The 24,128-nt window shown below is 37.5% G+C and overlaps 1 long non-coding RNA gene across 3 annotated transcripts; it reads right to left on the minus strand.

Moving 5' to 3' along the window:
• Positions 1-625: 625 nt before the first annotated feature.
• On the minus strand, positions 626-4,181 carry LOC145549456 (uncharacterized). 3 transcript variants are annotated; one of them, XR_014085445.1, is made up of 4 exons: positions 3,810-4,181; positions 3,367-3,511; positions 2,843-3,195; positions 626-2,751 (listed from the first exon to the last, which is right to left on the minus strand). It is a non-coding gene; the product is annotated as an uncharacterized LOC145549456 (long non-coding RNA). The 3 variants fall into 3 exon arrangements; XR_014085444.1 differs by lacking the exon at positions 3,810-4,181 and having other exon boundaries at positions 2,843-2,948; positions 3,059-3,195; positions 3,367-3,800; XR_014085443.1 differs by lacking the exon at positions 3,810-4,181 and having other exon boundaries at positions 3,367-3,800.
• Between the last annotated feature and the right edge of the window lie 19,947 nt (positions 4,182-24,128).

Consider the following 24,128-nt stretch of genomic DNA (forward strand, 5'->3'; position numbering starts at 1 on the left):
GCTTTGTTGTGTTCATGAATGTTCATTAAAGCCGAGTTTGTTAATGTTTTGATGTGTTTTTGCTTGCGGTGTTTGACAGCACAAATAAAATGTATTCAGTAAGCGTGTCATTGCCTCTGTGGACATGGAAGTGTTTAGGCCAAAATGACTAATTAATGTCAGATTTCCACTGTCGATTAATTTACTCTCTCCCACCCCACACAGACAGTCTCTAATGAGCTCTAGAGGAGGAGGACCGTGGAGGAAGCACAGGTGGCAGCTCTCTAATTATATCCCCAGTGGATGACTACATTACCCAGGTACCCTAAGCCTGTGACAAGTGGGAGGGAGGGCTGGAGATGGGCCATCAGTGGGATGAATCATTCCCAGTAATTCCACAGGAGGATCGTTATGTGCTTCTGCAGAGTTTATTATAGCAGACATTTTGTCACAATGATGTTCTTTTGTTGCCTCCTCACACATTATGGAATCCTTTTTTGTTCAGCATCTATGAGTGGACATTAAAAAGCCTATAAGATTAATGGAAAACAGTATTATTTTAGCAATAGCAGAGAACAGCTACGTTTTGTGTATTTCACGCTCACAGGCTGCCCAGAACATTTCAACTAATCAATTCTCAAACAAGTTCAGGTTTTGGTCTTTAATACCACAAATCTACCTGGAAAGCAACATTGGGAAAAATAACACAACATTGGAAAAAATAACACTATTTGGTGCTTAAACAACCCGCTCAACCACAGCTGATACACCCACAAGGTGGAGAGCAATAATTCATCAGCTTTATATCCAGAAGCAGGTGATGTTAGAAAACTTTGAAGTTATATTATAAATCAAATGATGGCAATTATGCCAGAGAACCACAAAACATGGTGCAAAAAAAAAAAAAAGATTATTTAACACTGTTCAAACCTACTGTACATCCAGACTTGTCCTTATACAGCTGCCTAGCAGCAGACAGAAGAAGAAAGTTTAGGTGGTGTCAATGAAATGTTTGCTGTTATTGAACATTTGCAGAAAAGGAATCTGTTATAGCATTTTCAAATTTCCCAAAAGTGTGTTATTTGTCTTCTCTGGTTTTATTCTTCCAGTTTGTATACCATCCAATAAAACCTGACAGGATTTGAATTTGATCTCCCATCAACCTGGAGTTTGTTTATTCGCTATTGGACTGTAATCTCTCAATTTTCTTTGCATTCCCTCGATCCATGACTCCGGTCTTGTTTCGGTAAACAGTAGTTACCATTTTGGAAATGGTCACTGGAGCAGGCTAAAGCCTTCTTGGCAGTGATTTATGAGCAGAGAGTCAGGTCCCATCTGTTCCCTGTCCACGGGGGATGTAGGGATAGCCAGCCAGTCTCCTCCACCCTCTCATCTCCACTCCTCCTTAACACCCAGAGAGAGGATAATGAGAAGAGGGAGACTGTCCACCTTACATCACCAGGGCACCAGGCATGTCTGAGCCCCCCGCCTTGCCATGTGTTGTTCACTCAACCATCATATAAACCCAGGGTCTCAGCTGGAAGCATGTGATCCCAGCTTAGGAGACATCCTTCAAAAGGAGATGAGCTGCTTGACATATGTCCCGGTGACAAGCACCGGTTATTATTCTTCATCAATCAAATACCGAAGCACATAAAGGGCCAGTCCAGACAAATTACAGTAAAACATTCTGTAATTTATCTGGAAAAAATTGGATCTTTTTACCCTTCTGTGTTTGATCTTACAAGAACGATATTTACACTCATTTGATGCACCTGTTAGGTGAAGGTAAAATTTCACAGATTTTTTTTTAAGCACAGCTTCTCCAGGCCGTCCCCACCAGTCTGCAATGGTGTGGTTCACTGCTGATAGTCAAGACCAGAATCAGCTCTTCTAAGTCTGCAGCCATGGTTCTCAACTGGGAAAATGTGGGCTACGCCTCTGCTTATTGGTTAGTAGCTGCCATAAGCAGAGGAGTTGAAATATCTTGTTTTGTTAATATTAGAATTGAACAGGAGAAGAAGAGACAGGTTGAGGGTGCTCTGGTCTTTTGTGATGAAGAGGGAACTGAACCAAAAGGTAAAGCTCTCGATTGACTGATCTGTCTATGTTTCAACCCTTACCTATGACCATGAGGCTTAGTCTGACCAAAAGAATACAATCCTACATAAGAGAGGTCAAAATTAGCTTCTTTCAAAGGATGACAGGAGTGAGGAGCTCCATTATCCAGGGGGAGCTCAAAGCAGAGGAGGAGTCAGAGGAGGTGATCTCTCTGGACTCCTCCCTTTAGAAATTTTCCTGCAATTTCCCATTGGGATGAGAACCCATGAGGAAACACTCTTAAGTCACTGGAAGGACGATGTATCTTTTTTTGGGCTGGGAGAAACTTTGGGATCCTCCAGAATGAGCTAAAGGATCTCACTTGGCTGAGGGACGTCTATAGTTCCCTGATGGACTTGTTTCCACTGAGACCTAATGAACGGACAGACGGACGGACAGACAAATGGGTAAAAGCTAAACCATCATCAAGAACCCCAGCAAAACCCTGTTGAAAAGAACAACATGAGCTGAGAATGAAAATATTCACAGCTCTAATATTTTGTGAATGGATTAAAGCACAATCATTTTTGTGGCTGCAGACACAGGTGAAAAAAAAAGTATACTTTAGTATACTGAATTTTAACATACTTTAGTATACTTTTATCGATGTACTTAAACATGAAAGTGAGGATCAACGACAGAACATTCCCGTTCATTGCACCTTACAGAAACCTACAAAAAAGAACAATAGAGCAATTAAACAGAGAAAGCATTTATATTTAAAGAGAACAGAAAAATGGCAAATAAAAAAAATAATACTTACAATTTTAAGACGTTTTGTACTCGCTGTGTATGTGACATCATAAGAACTGATGATGATTGGGACCGGATGCCTGGGGTGGAAAAACATTTATGGGTGTCTTCTTTGCCTGTTTATGTTAGAAGTAGAAAAAAAAATAGTCAGCAATGTCATAGAATCAGTTGATGTTGGCATTAAGTATGAAGCTGTTTTAAGTGTGGACTTAAGGAGACAAACTACCTTAAAATCTTTCCATCCATGATCTGAACACACGATCCGTGCAGAGTGGTGAGGGGGGCTGGTGGTGCCCATCTCCAGCAGCCATCAGATGAGAGGCAGGGTTCACCCTGGACAGGTCACCAGTCCATCACAGGGCCCTGAAAGTCAACAACAAATAAAAAAAATGAAACATAAATGTTAGATTAACAAGAAGAGAAAACTTCTTTCCAGTTACCTTTAAATCAAATCATGTTTATTAAGCACTTAGTGTTGGTAACACACCAGTTTCTGTTGTTGAAAATGTAGCTAGCTAGAAAAAACAAACTTACATCATGAAGACAATGTGAAGGTTCCTCCTTAGAGCTGGCTGGTGATCTGGTGGAGCCAGAGCTTCTTCTGAGACAGGAAAGTCTTTAGGTTTCCTAACACCTGATTTCTCTGGCTTCCTCTTTCATCTTCATTTGCTTAGTTAGACTGCAAACATATGTTGAAGATAAAAACATTGATGAACGAGTTAGAACAACAACCTCACAATATCAAAGTCTCTCTGTCTTATGGAGCTCAATTAAAACCAGGTTAGTTCATGAATTAAAGTATAAGTCGCAACAAATACCTCCATGCAGTTATAACATGAAACTGAATGATTCCTATTGTAATAATCATACAAGTCACAATAAAATTTATAAAATAATTATTTAAGAAACCAACGTCAGTTATATATCTTTACTGCACTGTTTATAATTAAATGAATATAATTAATAAGCAAACTTACCACCAGCTAGCAACACTTAGCATCCTTCGTCCCCCCGGGCTCCTTTTGTGACACACATTTCATTTCCATCGGTTGTTGTCCCGTTGTGTTGTCGTCTAACTCGGACGTCACCAGCTTGAATTTACCAAAATTAGTAACTACTGTCAAGGCCCTCTCTACTTTTAAGGCAATATTATGCGAGTAAAAATGGCAAATTTGAACAGCGTCTGTTATCTTCCCTGCGTCCAAGTTTTTTCTTCTCTTTGTGGTGTCTTTTAAATAAATGAAAGTGTGCAATACCGCCACCATCTGGTCTGGAGTATGAACTGGAGCTAATGCCGTTGATTATAAGGTTTTACATCACACATCTGAAAATTGATTGGGTACTTTCTTAAAAATTGCATCATGATTATCCTTTTGTTATTGTATGCAATTTTAATAAATAGTAAAAGATTATTAAGGCACTTAAAAATCCACATATATTCATTCATATTTTGTTCACTTAAAGTATACTTTTATGTAACATATAAAAAGTGTATTTTGATACAATTATGTTTAAGTATGTTTAAAGTACTAATTTCGAAATTGGTACAAGTGTATTTTTAGTATACTTCAGATATACTTACAGGTAGTACACTTAATAATTAGTATACTTAAAGTGTACTTTCACAAATTTAAGTATGTTTGAAGTATACTAAGGTATACTTTTTTTTCACCAGGGGACAGTTCATCAAATCACCCCAAACACTGAATTCAGCCACAGCACCAGATGAGCCTTTCTAAAAATGCTGCTGAAAAAAAAAAAAAATGGTGCAGATGATTTGTCTTTGGCCACTCCTGGATGACATCATTAGCTGTGCCTCCTGGTCCCTTGAATCTTTGCCTAAATGCAAAATCCAAACTTAGACTGGTTGAAACAAACACTGTCTGTCAGCATTTATTGTCTGATATGTCTGCAGAGTGGCCTGATCCCGCCGGGGTGGAGGCATGAGATTTCACGACTGTAACAGCGTGAGCAGATGTTCCAGCTTGCACCTTTAGTTTGTGATGTAAGGCTGACATCACACCGTCTGCTGGCCATAATGATGCTGAGGCTCACATAGAGACACACAGTGGAAAACTACAGAGGACTTTTTCTGTCTGGAAATGGAATTTATTTCACTCCATCCTTTACCAACAATAAATTGAAATGTGCAAAAGAAAGTCTCCTCCACCCAGAAGTCAGCAGAAGACTTTCTTTCACCTATAATAAAAGCTAAGGCCCTAACAAAAGAAGTCAGCAGAGATAAGTTTTTTCTGGGTTTTTCTTTTTTTTGTTTACATTACTCTTAGTCTTAGTAATAACATACAAAAGCACAAAGAAACTCATCAATCGTATAATTCCCTTGGAACACACGGAATAATTAATTTATGTTCCTGCTGGCGTACTAATTCAGAACCGGACTGAGGTCATCTTGACTCAGATTTCAACTAGACGTTATTTATAAGAAAAGTCTGTAATAAAGAACTTGTCACACATATATAATCTTCATGTTTGCAGATGAAATAAATAATATAAATCATTCACATGCCTAATTGCTTCGAAAAAATAACTCAAAAGAAAGTGTTGGGCATTGTGCAGGTTCGAGTTGAAAGTTCCACAACGAGGCTTTGAAATCTGTGTTGCAACGTTTGGTGAAAACATCAAATTATTTTGCTCATAAAATAAAAGAGGATATGTACGCATGGTGTTAAAAATGTCAAGAAAAAAATTGCATTGGTGCAAAATTACAAAGATAGGTGAACTCAACACATTTTTTTGTAATTGTGGAAGTTTTGCCCATACTTTCATGCACAAAGAGTCTTAAAGCATGCACAGCTTAACATCTACATTTCCTTTTATTACACTTTTTGTTATGGCAATGTAGCTCTAAAATATTCACATTCACCAGATTCCATAATTATGGTAAAGATGTGTGGAAAAACCTAGAAATAGATCTTCATTATGTAGACTCTTTTCAGTGAGCCTTAACCTTCCTACCCAAGATAAATCTGGATATAACCTTGTTTATCACAGGTCTAGCTTGACATTTTGTTGTTCTGACTGTGAATATGGGCATGATCGGGCAGAAATAGAAACACGATGTTGCCTCACAATAGGAAAATTCAGGTGTAAAATGACAAGCAGATGGTAGCATGCGGAATAGAAAAGAAAAAAATAAAAATAATAGACTGTACTGTAGGCCCTTGGAAAAAAATGATGCTACATCTATATCTCAAAAATAGCATATTTTTTAACAGAGATGTGCCACTCAGAAGGATCGTTATTCACTACAAAATGAGCATGTATTTTTACGCATAACATAAAAAACAGTCGATGTACAAAATGAACAAGCTGTGGAAATAACAACAGGGACATGAACACGGGTTTGTCAGGAGCGGATATGGAGTCTAACAGCTGCTGGGAGGAATGATCTACAGTTATTGTCCAAATCTCACGTTGCATCTTTCCAGCACAGATTTACTTAAAATATGTTGGGCTGGGACGCGTTAAAATTTTAAATCAGATTCTTTTCTGGCGTTTCAGTCAGATTTGTCCATAAGGTCAGCCTTAATTCACTTTAATTTGATTTTTAATTAAGCCACATGAATCCAGTCTGTAAATGTATTGTTTATTTTTTCTCTCGGGGAGGGATGAGGTGACCAAATGACATTACTAATTGGAGTGAGTCATGTTTGCGCTGTTTTACTATGCCATTATTTTCAGGGAGATGTTCATAAATGATACAGCCAGTCAGTGTGAAGAGGCGTGGAAAAAGTTTTTTTTTTTGCAAACATACATTTTTTTTTTTACACCCACTCTTCTTTGTTTTCACACGTGCATCCGCCTACCCACTGGTTCCCCATTACATGCAGTAAACAGTGTAAACAAGCTCAGAGGTGATAGGAGGAGTAGTCCAAAAAGAAAAAAAAAAAGTGGAGAAAAGGAGGTTTGAGTCACTCTCCACCTTTGGTCTTTCTGCGGGTGTCCTGCTGCTCCTTCATACCGGATCGGGACGCCTGACTGTTTGACGTGTGTGACAGCGACACAGAGAACACCACACCCTGCAGCTCTGGCCTGGTCTAATCATAGCGATCACTGCAGCGCTCTCCCGGCGAGCCGCATCCCGTCACCTGCAGGAGTAAAGGTCAGAACAGGTAACATCAGAGGGCAGGTAGCTCACAAATATTTCTGCTGTCCCGAACAAACATGGGAGAGGACATTCCTTGGGCAGTTTGTTCTTAGTTTGTGGTTCAAATACTCAGTAAAACACACTGGAAAAGATGGTTTGAGTATAAATGGGGGACATAAAATAGCACGTTTGTCAACCCCATTTTTTTATATTATTGTCTGGGAACGTTCAACAAGATATAAACAACTTCCTGTTTCCCTCTCAAATTGGAAAGACAAGACAGCAATATTTCTCAATCCCTATGTGTTCCTATAGGACAGTATTCAAGGAATACCATTTGCTAAAAAGAGTCATCTGTGAAAATGACATTCTAACACAAATAATGTATGCTAAAAAGAAAACAAGCAATTTAAAAACCCTTTTTTCACTTTACAGCAAAATAACCTGATTTTTCAATAGTTGCTGATAAGTTATTTGCATGTTTCCACTGGTATTGTTGAATATTTCTCATTTCCAATGTGTTTGTGTCTTTGAAGGCCTTTCTATCACCTTTATCTTTAGTTTCCTCAAAAAAACAAAATAAAAAATTCCAGATTAAAGTCAGATTAAAGTCAGGACTCTGCTGGGCTGCTCCAAAAACTTACTAATAAATCCAGTAAGAAGAAACATCTTGATCAAATTAAAGCCTTAGTTTAAATCTAAATAAAATGTGTGAATAATTTTGAGCCTATACTTCTGGGAGGGGGAAAAAAAGTTTCAAACCCATTTTAAAAAACTTCCAGTTTTATCACCGTTTTCTTCCCCGGGTCTCCTCTGCTCATGTTGGGGTTTTCCGGGAGCTTCCAGGCAAGCTGTTGAAAAAGGCTCCTCATCCCCTAAGTGCTATTAGTCATGCATGGAAAGCATCCAAAACGGGTGACTAAAGTCCGAACAGATGCTTGGACAGCAAGGTGCTTTCAAAATGCTGAACTTCTCACCTTCTCATTCAGATGAGGGTAAAAAGGTGAACGGCTGATTTAATTCCCTTCAAGAGCACTCAGAGATGCTTCCTATAAGCGTCTTGTCAAAGACAATCTGTACACATCAACTGTCCAAGCCTTTAATTTTGTGATTTATTTCACTTTTTGAAGAGTCTTACATGGAAAGTTTTCCAACAAAGTGTTTTTTTTTTTTTTTTGCAATTTATATTTAATATATTCTGGAATTAAAAATATATAATCCATTGTGTTTGGGCTTGTTTCTCACGTTGGTTGTGCTCATTTCCATATATGAAGCACCACAGACAGATTTAAGCACAAGGCAGCTGAAAGTTGCCAAATAGTGATAACTTTACACGCAAAGGGACGTCAATGATTAAATGTAGCGACCACAAGAGAAAGTCTTTGTTTTACTCCTGACGGTTTTACTGCAGTACAAAAATGCTGCTGTTTTGATGATATTCTGGAGATATGATTGGTCAACACCACTCAAACAAGTTTGTCTGCATTTAGTTTTCTACACTTTCTAGCACGTTCTTTTGGGGGGGGAATAAAAAGTTTTTTCAAGCTTTTGCCAAGCATGTGACGGTTGGTAGGAAAGTCAACTTAGTGCTTCATAATCAGTTTATTTGGCTTATACAAAGCAAATAAACTCTGCTACGGTAATTATAGTGCATAAACTTGTAGAATAAGTATTCTGTGATTGATTTAATTTAGTAGAGTGAACTGTGAAAGCTATGAGAGATTTAGTACTAAGAGAATATAAACAAAAAGTGAAATTAATAAAAAAAAAAGAATGTTCTGAATAAATAGGGAACAAACACTTGATGATGAATATTGTGATATAAGACAAAGATTCATGTTTTAGAGTGTGTTTTACCCACAAGGTTTTTCTCAGAACTGTTTAAATAGACACTTCACATAACACTACTAAATTAAGCACTTCAATCATGTCTTTGTTTTATTCTAGCTGCTTTTATATCTGTTTTTTGGATGCACTTCAATCATTTCCTATTGTACTCTAATGCCATTTGTCACTATAAAAGTCCTTGTAATCACATCTAATAGGACAAATGCTGCAGTGATCAACTTGAAGCACTTGGCATCAATGCAGTTGTTAAATTAGAACTTGTTAAAAAAAAATAGCGAGTTTTTCCCATTTTGTCATATTTTACATTACAAAATCTGATCTGTGCTTTCGGACATTCAAATTTTTGTACTGTAAACATACTGAACTACAAGTGAAAAGAAAGTAATTCCTTCTAGAGTCTTACATATGGCTTCATCACCACAGTATTTAAATGTTTACAGCAGTCAGTCTGACTGTCTCACACCTTGTCACATCCAATGCATTAATCTGTGTTGCACGTAACCTTAGTGATCACCTGAGGAGAGGAATGTGAGAAAACTTAATGTGCATTTTCTTTGATTTACGATTGAAGTTGGCTCATAGGGCTTTTTTAATTTGAAAGCTTATTATGTGCAGTTTTGTCTCTCCAGCGGAAGCATAAATAACACCACTGTTTTCAATGCATAGGACAAGGTTGATTAAAGTTTGAGATGGAGTGAAATAAAAATGTTTAGTGTGGCTTCAATTCCCCACTTTACCATCTGTGTCACCAGTTTCCTCCGGCTCCAGAACCAGCGTACCTGTGGGTCAGCATTTGCGTCGGGAACCGCTCGCCATTCTCACTCTCCCGTCGGTTTTGTTTGTTGAAGAACCTTTGAGTGGAAAGTGACATACACCAGTTTCAGGCTCTGTTTTCTGCATATCAGCATTTATAAATGAGGCCCCAGATCATTTATTCTTTAACATATTAAAACAGAAAGTTGGAAAATTTCATATTTTGGCTTTAACGAGACAAAACATTTTAAAATGTTTGACTTGAAGGTTTATTTTAAATCTAACTATTAATTTAAAAAGTTACTCAGAGACAATGACTCATTTCATTCTAAGAAAATATGTAAATATTTTTTTAAATACATTTTTAAAAATGTTTTTTTTTATCTCTCTATTAACGCATGAAAGAGCCATATTAGTGAGTAAAATGTGTCTGTGTTGTGTAACTTTTTTCTCCAAGGTAAGACTCTGACTTTGACTTAATTTTAAAAAATACCTTAGAAAATTGTTTTCTGCGACTTTCTGTCTCTGTGATAATGGTCTACTTTTTTTTCTTATATAGTTTTGTTCAATTTTTTTTTCTGAACTTAATCTAAGTTAAATTCAATTTTTGTTTTTGACGAAGTGTGAGTCAGCAAATCCACTTTATAATAAGTGCTTAAGTGCTATTAAAATGTCGAGCTCACCAGCGTCTGATCATTCCCACTGCTGTTTTTGCCACAAGCTGTCTGTCAAAAATCTATTAATTTGTCAAAGGTTATTGGCCTGTCATCGCGCAGCATTTTAATAAAGCTGCAGGGCTTTGATACGATCTTCATTTAATTGACAGCGAGCATATGATAAAACCCCCTTTATTTATTTCCCCGTTTTATTTATATCCCTCGGGGAAAGGGATGTTGTGCAGATTGATTTCAGTGTTCGAGATACATCCTTCCTTTCAGTGCCGTTGGAACTGTATGAAAAGCCGCGGATAAGCAATCTGATTTGAACTGCCCAGCAGGTTTTTAAAAAGAGGACAGCAGCCCATGGACCCTGAGGCTGTTCTCTCTTCATGCATGTTGTCTCTGGTATGCTAGTATTCTGAGCTGACACATCACCTTCCCATCAAAGAGGCACATCTGGGCCTCCTGGAGCTGTAGTCAAATGTCACCCTGACCCCCTCCTCTGACGGAGGGACGTCATCCCGGTGTTGTGTTAGACCATCAGTCATCTCAGGGCTTCTGCTGTGCCTCTGCACACAAGGGCTGCCTACTGGAAACCCTATACTTCTTTAACTTTCCCACATTTTGTCATGGTACAACTAGAAACCTTGATGTTTCCTCTTATGTGGGGTTTGTGTGATAGACAGCAAAGATTTGTGGGAACCGAGCAGTTTGATGTTTTATTTTTAATTTTCATTACTATGTTTTTATTTTTATAGGCCTGTTTTATTATGCATGGTAAATCTATTATTATTTGCCCCTGCCGGCCGTGACAGGTTAAGTAGGGCGCGGGACAAAGCTCTCTGCAGGGCCGACTTGCTGCTAACTCACATTAGCACATACATCTGTTTGAGGAGTTTTCCTTGCAGGCTGATAAGTCATGTTGCCTCTGACACTTTTCCCTGGACAGAAGCTCCACCCCACAAGATGAAAATGGACTCGGGGAGGGAGGGGGGGTCTAGAAAAAGAATTTTCAGCCAAACCCATTTGTTCTTTCTTTTTCTTATTGACTGTGGCATATTTACTTATTGAAATCGGCTTTTTGTAATTTATGATAATGTGACAAATTATGAAATCCCACGCACGTCTTTGGTCTTTCCTTTGGGCTGATCTTCTAATTTGATGCAGGGCGCTGGTCGCTTGTTTAGACATCTTTTGAATAAGACATAATGTTCTGCATTTTTTATATTTTTATGCACTAAATGTGATTCAGGAACTCTGCCCAGAAAACTGTTTGTGTAACCAGGAATTTGTGTCCTCAGAGTTGTCATGCCTGGAAGCACAAACCTCTTTTCCGCCTTTCACTAAATGCCTCTCACTTAAGACTAACAGAGAAACTAATCAGATCATCTCTGGCTTTTCATTTGATTAATGTAAACTGAAAATATAGAATTATGCAACATTTTATAAAAATATTTTAAAACAGTTAAAGTCTGTTCTTCACATGCCTCATATTTCATGCTAAGGTTTCCTTCATAATGCATCAACGTCAAGCAGCAATGTCAAAAATCAGTTTGTACCTTTCAGTTTGTGAAAGGTACAAACTCCCAAACTGGGTTAAAACCAATGTTTCCTCCTGGATAATCTCCATTATATGAGCTTGTTTGAAATAAATCCTCCTTTATTCAGAGTTTTCCAGGAAACATTTTCACACAGGGATTTTGAAAGGTGACAAAAACCCTCTATTTAATACACTCACTGTCTGTGTTAATCGAAGCCTCTAGTAGATGTGTGAACGATTATGTTAATTCTTTTGTTAAAATGATCAATTTAATGCATTCTCAATTAATTTTAAACACTGAGAAATATACAAAAATCTCTCCTGTGTTATGAGACTGATTGATTGACTGAAATAAACTCAGTTTAATAGTTGTCTAAGTAGTTTCTGACTGCAGTGGTGATAAATCATGTATTTTATGTTAAATGATTGAATCGGGATTATGCTAAAAGTTGAGGATGTGGAGTAGTCGTCTTTTTTTCTAGAAAATGTGATTTCTTCAAGTTGTTTCTCCTGAGAGTTGCTTCAAAGATTATTTAATCTAATCATGGCCTGAACTTCCTTCATTCACTTTATAATTTTTTCTGATATCTTTATATTTACTGTACTTATGGCACTGTATCTATTGCACAGGAAACAAAGTCCTCCCTTTTATTAATTTGTTCTGACCACATCTGAAATTTCTCTTGATGAGGATCAAATGTGAAGTATATGACCATGAAAGAAAATATTTGTCAGTGTAGGATGCAGGTTGATAATAATTAAGGATGTAACGTTGACAGACTTTGGTGCAAGCTAGCTACCTGGTCATTCAGACATGTTTACATCAATCACTGTCAGTAAAGGGTCTCAACCCTCATTACGTCCAGGACAACCTCCAGTTCATGAAGCCAAGATTCTTATATATGGTGTTAAAACATTATATCACTTCCAGCATATAAAATCTGCTTTTTACTGACATTTCTACCCTTAATTACCTCAATTGTTTGTCTTTATCTCAAAAGGTGAACTTTTTTTTTTTAAGTAGGAAAAAAAAAAATCTTCAGTTTAGCTGATCGATGTGCAAACAAAGGCAGCAGTAGTGCCACAGTTTAAGCAGTCAACTCACACTGCTGTATAGATCAGATCTTTATGCAACAGAAGACAATGAGTGACCTTTGTCGAGTATTGACTCAGACTCAGTGGGTTGGTGTTGCGGCATTGAGCTGACTGCTGGGAAGTTATCAACCACTTATTTCTCCCAAGGTAATAATAATTTGAATTAGCAGTGAAGAAACTTTTCTTTTTAAGGATTTCAGAAGCAGATTTGGCTTGAAAATAGTATTTATGACCACTTTTGCTGATTTTACCCTGGTCAGTCGAGATGAAATGGGAGTTTTTACTTTCAAAACTGGACAGTATGTAACTTTTTATTTAAAAAAAACACTTAAAACCATTCCCTTTTTAAAAAAAATAAATAAATAAACAAAACAGATAAAAGTAAATGCTGTCAATATCAATAGATATATTCTTCCCTGCCCTGCGACAGACTGGCGACCTGTCCAGGGTGTACCCCGCCTCTCGCCCAAAACGTTAGCTGGAGATGGGCACCAGCAACCCTCCCGACCCCCTTGAGGGACAAGGGTGCAAGAAAATGTATGGATGGATATTCTTCCCTAATATTATTCCCTGAATAGTATTATTAAAAGTTTGATCAATGCATTTTTAATTAAAAAAAAATGTCTTAAAACAACAATCTTTGATTATTTTGAATGTTTTATAGATATACAATATTACTGAACTAAAAAAAGAAAAAGTTTAATGTAATTTATAGTCACAAAAAAAGTCTTAATTTTTGAAGTGTATGTAAACATCTGGTTTCAAATGTGAGATTTCGTTTTAATACATTACATTGAACAGTCTTTGTCGAGCCCTGTAGGCTTTATGTCCTCATGTGTTAAAACTTCCTACTTACATAGATCAACACCAAACTATCTTCAAGTCTGACATTTATTGCAGCACAAATTCAAATTTAACTGTTTGCTGTTATTACTTTTATAGGAACAAATGGCTTTTAATGCACTCTGACAGATGCCAGACCGCATAAACCTCTCTGGGATTTAAGATGCATATCTCAAACCACATCAATGGCCTCCTTATTCCATTTGTTCCCATCAGCTTGTACTCCAGGCTTTAAATAGGACTTTGTAATGACATAACAGTGTTTCCGGCAGTTTAGAGAAATCCAATTCTAAGACACTTACTATTAAACTGACCAGCAGCGGAAACGATTCAGACGGTCACAAAAATACAGACATGTTTAACATTTTATGTTTTTTTTTTTTTTGTGAAAGATTAATGTTTGTGCATGAGATATTTTAGGGGTTCTTACTTTTTTTTTTAAGAGCCAAAGATTTATTTTCAGCTGGTGTTAACAACGGTGAGGTGGTGAAACATTGTGCTGCCAAGTGGCCCGGCACTGGAGAGCGACAGGCCGGATGACAGGCCGGGGCACACAGTGGCTTCAGTGAGTCACCGATATGGGACAGCGATGACATGCCGTCACTTCAGCATCTGCTCTCCTGGGCTCTGGAGCTCCAAAGTTTAAGAGGAGGGATTATTTTGACTGTGTTGGTGAAGCTAAGTGGAAAAGAGACAAGAGAGGGCAAAGGATGAAGAATATCAAAAAAAGTCCCATAGATAAAAAAAAAAAAAAAAAATGAGGTAATGGGAAATGTTTTAGAGAAAAAAAAAAATCAAGTTGACGCATTTGAAAGTGCGTGACTGTTGCTGAAGGTGACTAAAAACGTCAAACTGTATGTTTACTTGAAAGGGGCAGAGCCCAGAGGGCCGATGACATCAGCACATTAAAATAAATATGATAAGAAAAAAAACTAGACATCACTTAACCCATTTCACCCCACCTGTCGCAATAGTTATAGGACTTGAAATGCCAAATTTTCAGTCAAAGTCTAGTAAATATGACAGAATAACATAACAAAATGTTGTAAAGCTAAATGTTGATTTTACTGCTTCTTTCAGAATAAGCACACTTTTGGCAATGCTGAATAACAATTATCCAAGTCACATAAACAAGTGAATGGTTAAAAAAAGGATGGTTGGGTAGAAAATCTAGAAAATCCTCCATTGTGGCAGAACTAATACAATTTCTGTTTCCAGAACGACTTTGAAAATGCCAAAAGTTATTCAAATTAACCATGTCTTCATAATTAGAAATCAAGAACAATCAGTCGGAGATGAATTGGTGTCTTTGGTTTTGTGCTAAATGATTTGCAAACATAATTAGATGAGTCACGAAGGAGCTGGCTCAGAGCCAGGCTCTCATGAATAAGCAGGAACTAAATTTGTTCGGAGGTATGACTCTTCATTACACCGAGACATGTTTCAACATCACCAAATTAGATTTGTTCATGTTGTTGTAAGCCACCTGAAATCCTCCAAGTGAAAAGATCTGAGAACCACAAAGACCGTAATCCTTTCTGTGTAGACGTTTAAGTCACACAAAACCAAATAAACAATCCTGACCCGTGGAAACACACTTAGCACCGATGAGGCCGAGGTGACCTCAGACAGCAGTGGCATCTTGTGCTGAAAGAGGCCAAGTTTAGTCCCGGTTTCCACATATTTCCTGTTTTCAGATCTGATGTTCTGAGCACTAATTGGTTACTGTCATTTTAAAGAGCTTATTATACATCCTTTGATGTGGTGATTCACATCTCCCATAGTCAGAAGGTGATTTATTATTATTTAACAAGAGCCGGTGGCCCGTTGGGAGCACCCCGCCTCCCATCAGATCTCGCTCCCGCACCCACCGAACAACACACTCTCATGAGTATTTAGTTCTTTGTACTGAGGGTGCAAACATCATTTTAACTTATTAGAGCTGATTTTAGTAATTTTTTCATCTCAAACTCTTTGCTCAGTGAAAATGAACATGGAGCTTTTGATGAGATCTGTAATTTGCTATAAGCTAATGGGGATTTATTTTGCAATTAGAGATCTAAAAGATATTTGAACATTGTCATTACCTGCAGATAATGTATATTCTATCCTGTTTTCTTCACATTTACTGTTTGTTCCCATGTGCCGTTTTCTGTGTATTTTAAAGGGGCAGTGTTGTGCAAAATAAACTTTCTTAAGATTAATATCATGTTATAATGGCATTCCCTCATCGAAAACCTATCCTGAGTGTGACTTTGACTCGTTTATGTATGTTTTAGGAATACAATGGGCCTCCTTTTTACCCAAATCCTCACCTTGGAGCTTGAGATTCCAGCCAAGATTCCACCCCACATAGCACTGGTCCCCCCACTCTGTTCCTCTAGACTAGCAGCAGCAGTAATTATAGTAATTATAGAAACTCCTGATAAAAATGCATGCCTACTGAGCTTATGAACTACTCTAAGAGCGGCTGGATGACAAGGAGAAGCATTGTTGTGATTATGTGCTGAAGGGGGAGTGTTGGAAAGAGTAGGAGGTTCTTAAAGAAAGAAAGATTTCAGATACGCTATGATGCAAAGTCATATTTATTTTAAGTTTCCGTGTTCATCCATGTTGCCCCTTCATTAACACCATTGTATAAGAGTAGGCAAAACGTGTAAAGGTAGATATCCACTTTGATGCCCTTTCTGCAGAACAAGACTCACTGCAAAATTAGATATGAAGGGGGGAAACTAAAGGCCAAAGCATCCATTGTTCTAAAGTTAGGCAACCTGCAGGTGGTCTGGACCATCTTTGAACTTGCTCAGTCAATACATGACTGGCACTTGTGTGAACACAACAAAGGATTTCCTGATGAACTTATCTGCAACACCTTCTTAATGATTACAGGTCTGCCCACTCACCAAAGAAGAAAAAGATGAGATGTGATGATTTAATGATTTGACCACTAACTGCTCTTCACAGCTAGTAAAGTGCTTAATTACCGGCCTTTTTTTCTCCTTTGACTTTTACTTTCACCTTAAAGTCTCATCCAACAGGAACAATTTCCCCCCCAAAGCTCACAGCATCTCAGCACTTAGACAGTCAGGTCTGACAAGACTGTTCTCTCTTTTGCAAGCTGATGAGCTGGATCTTTCTCTCAACCTCATGAAAATTAGACATCTCAGTGTGGTTATTGTGGCTATCTTTCGGTTTTCATTTAACCTCCTTAATCTCCTTTCTATAAATTCCTGTTTTTGCTTGGGTACATTTTTCATTGTTGAAAAGTTATTCCTTGTTTGGAATCCATGCAGTCCTAAATATCAAAATTTGCCTCGTTTCTTGAATGTTTCAGTGCTGATCTCAGATAGTTGTTAGGTTTCACCTAATGAGTGACAGCACAGGGAGTCAGGATAAAATGTAAAGGGTCAGAAATAAAGTTGTGGAGAAGAATGCTTTGTTGTTGCCACATTTCGTTGATAGTGATTGATTAAGCAAAGAAAAGGGGAAAACATCCAAGGATGTGTGTACTTTTGTAGGCTCTGTGCATCCAGAGCTATAATTGAAGAGTGAAGAATGAAGCTTGTCTTTGTTACATGGGAAGATTAAAGTCTCTTTTTCGAGGATCTATCATAAAATGGAGTCAAAAGGTCATGAAGTGCTTTCAGTTTTCTGCTATGAATCCCATTTTCATGCCAAAGATAGACAGTCTGAAAGTGGGAAATCTGGAAGCCACTGTTTTATTTGATTTTATTTTTGTTTATCGATTTTGCAAAGTGTTATTTTTTGGAATATTGCATAATGGAGAGGGACATTTTAATGTCAGCACAGCAGCTGAAGAGAAGACGGAACTATGGTGAGATATTATTTTGGTCAAAAACTTTATTACTTCTCTTAAATAATCCATCTGCTTTGTCAAATATTCACTCTCCAAAATACAATTCTCTGGAAAAGTGTTCATTTCTCTTGATCTTTTCAACATTTCTTGTTACAAATCTAAAAGTGTTCAATAGTAACATTATGGACCAACACAAAGCAGTCCACAGTGAATGAGGGAAAAAATCATAAGGATTTTATTTTATTTTTTTTACAAACAATAAATCTGAAAGACGCATACCCTTAACTCACATACAGCTAAATTAAATCCACTACAACCAACTGTACTTTTATTAACTGAAAACTATTTATTATTTTCTTGGACTTCAAAATTATGCATGAATTTGTATTTGTGTAGTGCCTAAAATCCTAAAACAATAAATTGATAGTGGCTGTAACATGACACAATGTGGAAAAGTTCCATGTATTGAGAATACATTGTAAGATACTTTGAAGCATGCGTAAATCCTTATTAAAAGATCTAGTAATTTCACCAGCATACTAAGCATTAAAAACACCTTCAGCAGGGGTTGCTGGCCAATTAGTTGGCATCTCTTTCCCTAGCAGAGATTAATTTTCCTTCTACATATTTAAAAATATCCATTAGTTTGTTTACACCTTGAATAACCTGCAGCGACCCATTGCTGAAACTCCATCTAAAGATCAAAGCATCTGAATCTCTCATTTTATGCTAGAAATATTATTTTAAAGAAGAAATTACAGCTTCAGATGAGCATCTTGTTTTCCTACATGCTTTTTCTCAACTTCCCTGAAATGAGAGGAAGCAACGCAGCAAGCAGGCTAAACGGAAAGGCAAACAAAAAGAGCTTTCATTAATTGTTCTTTCTCACAAAGCCCGATGATTTGTAAATCTGGCACACAGTGATTTCCTGCCTGCTGCCATCCACCTGTCAGCCATCTTGACACCTAAACTGCTAATAACCCCAAATTTATCTCCTTCAACGACTTTTGGACTGACTGCTCATGTTCAGGCGCGCAAATAGTCCTTTTTCTCCCCTCCGTGACACCTTTTTGTTGACTCACCGACACACGCTGCTCTCCGGCAGACAGATCTTTACATGAGAGACATGGGGGTACCTTCTGAATGAATATGGATGGAGCTGTCCATCTGTCTATCTGCTTCGGATCTCCTCTGGCACTGAATGCTAACGGGGACTAGCAGGCTACTGGGAAGTTTCTTTAAAAAATGATTTAAATTAGCCTCTTTTAGGAAATAAAGCCAAAAAGATTGTAATCTGTCTTCAAGAACAGTTTTGGGTACATTGCCCTTTCAGTATAAAATGGCAGCTGTGAGCTGGCTGTCAAAGATATTAGCAGAAGATAAAGAGATGAGGAGTTTCATGCGTACATGTAAAAGAAGTGATATTTATTTATAAAGCACCTGTTACAGTCACAAAATCATAAAGCATTGCACAAAATAAATTATGGGTAAGTTAAACCATGACATAAGATCTTGGGAAATGAAAATAGTTTTCAGATTGTTTTTAAAAACTTCCAAAGAGTCGGCAAAACAAAGCCGCAGATGGGAAACTGATGATCCAAACTGGTAAAAAGAGCATCAGTCCAAACTTGATGACACAAAATCATGAGTCATATTCTCTGGAGCTCCTCGGGAGACCATGTCTCATACTTCATCTTTTAAATAAAAAACAAAACAGAAACAAGAAACAGATCGGAGTCAAACTCTAATGAGGAGTCAGAACGTAACACCTAGATTTTTCACATTAGATTTTGCTTCTGGGCAAAAAGAAGGCTGATTTCAGATTATTGGTGACCAGAAGTTATTTTTAAGGCCTGTCTCTTTTGTGTTTAAGAGCCATTGAGAGGTAAACACTGGACACATACAGACAGGTTATCCAGCTGATACAATTGGATATCATATGCATGGATGTGACATAAAATATCAGAAAAATATCCAGCTTACAATAACTTATCGGATCAGGAATTCTGTCCCAATGTGCAGTGGACAACAGCAAAATGAGGAGTTGAACTGATTCTTATTTAGACCAATTGGCAATTAAGAATCTCCAATTATTATTATTATTATTATTATTATTATTATTATTATTATTATTATTATTATTATTATTATTATTATTACATTCTTACATAATGCTGAACCTTTGACAAAGACAGAGTAGCTAATCTCAAGATTTCTTTATTACAGGACAAAACTTAATGCACATTCTGGAAAGAAAAATTATACAAGTTGGAATTTGACCTACAGCAATATCAGGCTCACTTCTTGGTTATTCTAAGAAAGTGACTTCACACTTGGTATCGAACGACTCAACTCGTTATCTCAAACATGTGTCAATGTGAGAGAAACACCTATTGCATTTCTTCAATGGCTGCAAATGTGTCGTGTTTTGACCAGGTTCTTCTGGTCAGAATAGTGTTTTTGATACAGAAAACACTTTTTAATTCATTCATCAAACATCTCCTTGAATAGAAAGCCATGACGAATACATATATACATATAGGAGAAGAATACTGCACCAAAGCTGGTAAACGTTTGACTTGATGATGATGATGTCAACTTGGGGACAGATCAGGACGGCAGTGAAAACAAATCTTGCGTCACCAGATATTCCTCCCCCTTGGTAAAGCAATTATTTGCCTGGAGTATGTTTACTGTTACAGCAACATTTCTTTGATGGCACAAGAGAGCCCACAACAAACATGGATACGTATTCCCACAGCTAAACACAGCGCTGTGAGAAGTAGATGGTGATTTCAAATAATAATGAGAAAAAAGATGTTCAAATTAACCTGGATTTATTTGAAAAAATGATTGCCCCCCCTAAATGTAATAACCACTTTTGCCACCGTTGGCAGAAGCAACTGTTGACTATAAAGCAATCTTTTGCATCTTTGAGGAGGTGTTTTGTCTCACTCTTCTTCTTAAGAGTTTTTAAGCATGAATGGCCTGTTTGACTGTTTACACTTTGACCAGGCCACCCCAAAATGTTCAAATACTTTAAATTAAGGACCCACTCAGCTCTTAAACCAAAGGTTCCCTCTCCTGGGAAGGTTCACCTCAGGTCGGTGTTTTCTCCATTTGTGGATAATGACTCACTTTGATTCACAGGAGTCTTAAAGTGTTAGAAATGTCTTAGAAAGTTTTACATTTCAAACCTGTTTTTTCAGCCTACCTCCAGGCGTCAGACGGGTTCTGTTGAAGGAATTTTTTGATTCTACAGGTTTTTGCAGCGATAAGGACCGTGTGGGGCTGCAGGGTGGTGCAGTTGGTACCACTGCTGTCCAGCAACAAGAAGTTCCAGGGTTCAAACTAAGGTTATTTTGAATTGTTCACTATGAGACCGCTTTTTGTATTTACTCAGACTATTTCCGTCTGATATATAAATGTTACTGGTTCTCTGAAACATATAAGTTTAATATGAAAAAGAACAAAAAATGAGGAAATTTGTATCAGGTTATCCAAATTTCTGGAAAATCTAAGCCTTTTAGGGGAAGGAAATTATTTAATACATATTAGTAATAGTTTGAAACAGTGAGTAGTTTTAAAATAAAATAGAAAATAGAGAAACTAAGATATCTCTGCTCCTTTTATAGTAAAAGTAGAATTAGATGGAAAAAATGAGACAGGTCTTTTATAGAAACGTGTGTTGAGTTTTAATTATAACACTCCTGTTTTGAAATGTACCAACATACTAAAGCTGCTGCCTTAAACATCAAGAGCTGGTGGTAATAAATTTATACCTTGGGAATTGTCTTCAGGTTTGCACGCTCCACTGCAGATTACACATTCCCTCTGAAGAGGACTGATGAAACTACTAAGTGTGCTGCGCTTTCATGGCTATTTTAGCCAGAGAAATAACAGCATTTCTAGTAAACGCAAGCACGTAGGACCGGAGTTTGGGACGGTAGCAGACGGGAAGAAGAAGCACCTCTTAGGAAATAATTATCTCCTGCAGCCTCCTGTGGGAGATTTTGGCCCTGACGACGGCTGGTCTGCTGTGCGGCTGTTTCTGAACCACAGGATTTGTTTTTCATCCTGTGAGCAAAGTTATTGACAAAGCTTCGTACTATTTAGAGTATTATTTTCCTGGAGCCCTTTAAACATAACATCTTTTTGGAAAGTTTGAAAAGAATTGCCTCTGATGATGTGGAATATTCTCCTGGGGCAAAGTAGTTGATCCATTCTGAAATCAGAATACTCATATATTGCTGGGATTTTTTTTTTTCCCCATCTCCTGTTATTTTCTGATACTTCAGGGCATTATAATAGATCAGGGCTTCATAGCTTTTACAAAATATTGACAGATTGATTGAAGTACGGTGCTGGCAGCATCAGGCTGTGGGGGTATTTTTCTGTCAGAGGAACACGCTCACTTCATAAAATTGATGGCATCCCACAGGAAGAGCTTTATGTGGAAATATTAAATGAGCAGCATTATGTAAAACTGACTTTTTTGTGCTTTACATAATATCATAATGTTATTCACCCTTCAGAAACATACCTAGTGTTCCTTCCATTTTGGCTTAAGGACAATAAAAAGTGTGCAAAATGTATCTCCAAAATATTCTGGCATTTTGGTAATCATAACAGAACTGAAACAGGAAACTTTCATCATAATTTCATTTTAGACAGTAAGAAAAAAAAGAAAAACATTTTATTTACTCAAAGTATTGCAAGCTTCTGGTTACAACTGTTTTTGAGAAAAAGAAAATGTTTGCATTTTCTTTAAATATTGGCACAAAAAACCCTCTCGGGTCAGTGTCAAAGTCAACATCAGCACATTAGCAATCTAATGTCTGTATATTAATCTCAATGTTCACTGAAGGGCAACCAGAACACAATGAAAGAATGAGACAAGGACTTCTGTGGATCTGGTAAAAGACACTGGGCTGCTGCTGATTTTTCGCGGCTCCATCGGGGGAGCAGGGAAGCTGTGTGGTGAGGTCTTTGTGCTGGTGCTTCATCTTTAGTTTGACAGGAACCCCTGCTTTCACTGGCGCCTGCGAGAGAGATGATGACCTCATTCTTTGGCGCATTGTGATCTTTTAGAAACCGATGACGTCATCACGGATGCTGGCCATCGTGCAAGAGCAAAAAAAAAAAAAGGAAAAAAATACAAGAAAGATAAAGTAAAAGAAGAATTACTCTGAAGTTATGGCATCATGAAGACTAATAGATTATTTTTATAAACAGGTGACAAAAATAGCCAAAGAACAAAAACCTTTGTAGATGAAGTTCTGACAGAGCTTGAGACACTGACAGATAATAAAGCAGGTAAACAAAAAAAATGGTATTGAGAAGCAACATGAGTCACGGAGGTGACTTTGAATGAATGTAATAATAAATTGTGAATAGAATGAGAATATTAATAAAAAAAAATCAAGGCTCCTTTACTTGATTGCTTTTTGCTTTGAAGGAAAACAATAAAAAAAAAATCTTTTGAGGTTTTCAAGCACCTCTCCTCCACAACTTCTCAAAACACATTTTATCCAGACTTTTGACTGAGGTCAGTGAAGTCAAGTGAAATAAAAATGAATATTCGTGCAGAAATTGCACATTTTAAACAGGTTACCATCAATTAAATCATCAGATTACAAATTTCATCTGAGCTGCAGACTGATATGAATGTTTAGAAACACGAGACGTCGTCTACAGTCATTTACAGGTTCTGCTCATGTAAATTGAAATTTTTTGCAAGTATAAATGTAGAAACTACTTCAGTGGCATTGTTACATTTTTGTGATGCTTGTCTCTTAGATATGCTAACCACAGAGCAAAAACGGATGATCACTTCAAAAGATTACAACATAGTTTGGCTGCGCAGCAGTAATGTAAAAAGCTTGTGGTGGATGTGGTGCAAAATGTCCGTATTGGCTCCAGAACAAAAGCAAGAAAAAGATGAAGCTGGTGTGAGAGAGTGAGAAATTGGTTCAGAACCAAGTATGATCTTGATTTTCGTCTTGTATATACACAGTGTGTGTCTGTTTATGAGTCGATGTGTTGAAGATGGACAGCATGATGGCAGTAACATGGAGGTGATTTGGCTGGAGTCACATTCTAGCTTCATTAGCTTTGATGTGTGGTGTGCTGCAGAGGCAATAACTCATCCTCATCGTCCTCAGAGGCGGCCATGCTCTTCCACCACATTTATCAGAAAGACCCCACCCAATGAGCAAAGGACCAGTTAAAACATGTGAAGGCATTTTGTCTTTAGCTGAAATTGATGGTACAAGCAAATTGTGGACGATGCTTTAGAAGCAGACCGTCTCTTACGGTTCGAGCCTCTGTTTCAGAAACGTTTTTCTCAACCGCATTTAGAAATTCAGCTTAAAACGGCATAGAAAGAGTAAAAATAGCAATACTTTGATCTTCCCTAAGACACATGCTGTGCCAAGGAGTACTCAAAAGGCTAAAAACCTGGAGAGTTGGGAGTCTGATTGCTGTGTGGGAAGTAGTTGGGTTCAAAACAGCTGCAGAGAAATGCTCTTTCATCTCTCAAACAACATCGTTACTACCTTAAGATTCATCCAGACCAAAAAAAGATAAATCAAAGGTCCCACATGCATGCAGATTATAGATCAAAAAGCGACG

Source organism: Poecilia reticulata, chromosome 20, assembly GCF_904066995.2.
Source record: "Poecilia reticulata chromosome 20, P_reticulata-male-v2, whole genome shotgun sequence".
NCBI lineage: Eukaryota > Metazoa > Chordata > Actinopteri > Cyprinodontiformes > Poeciliidae > Poecilia > Poecilia reticulata.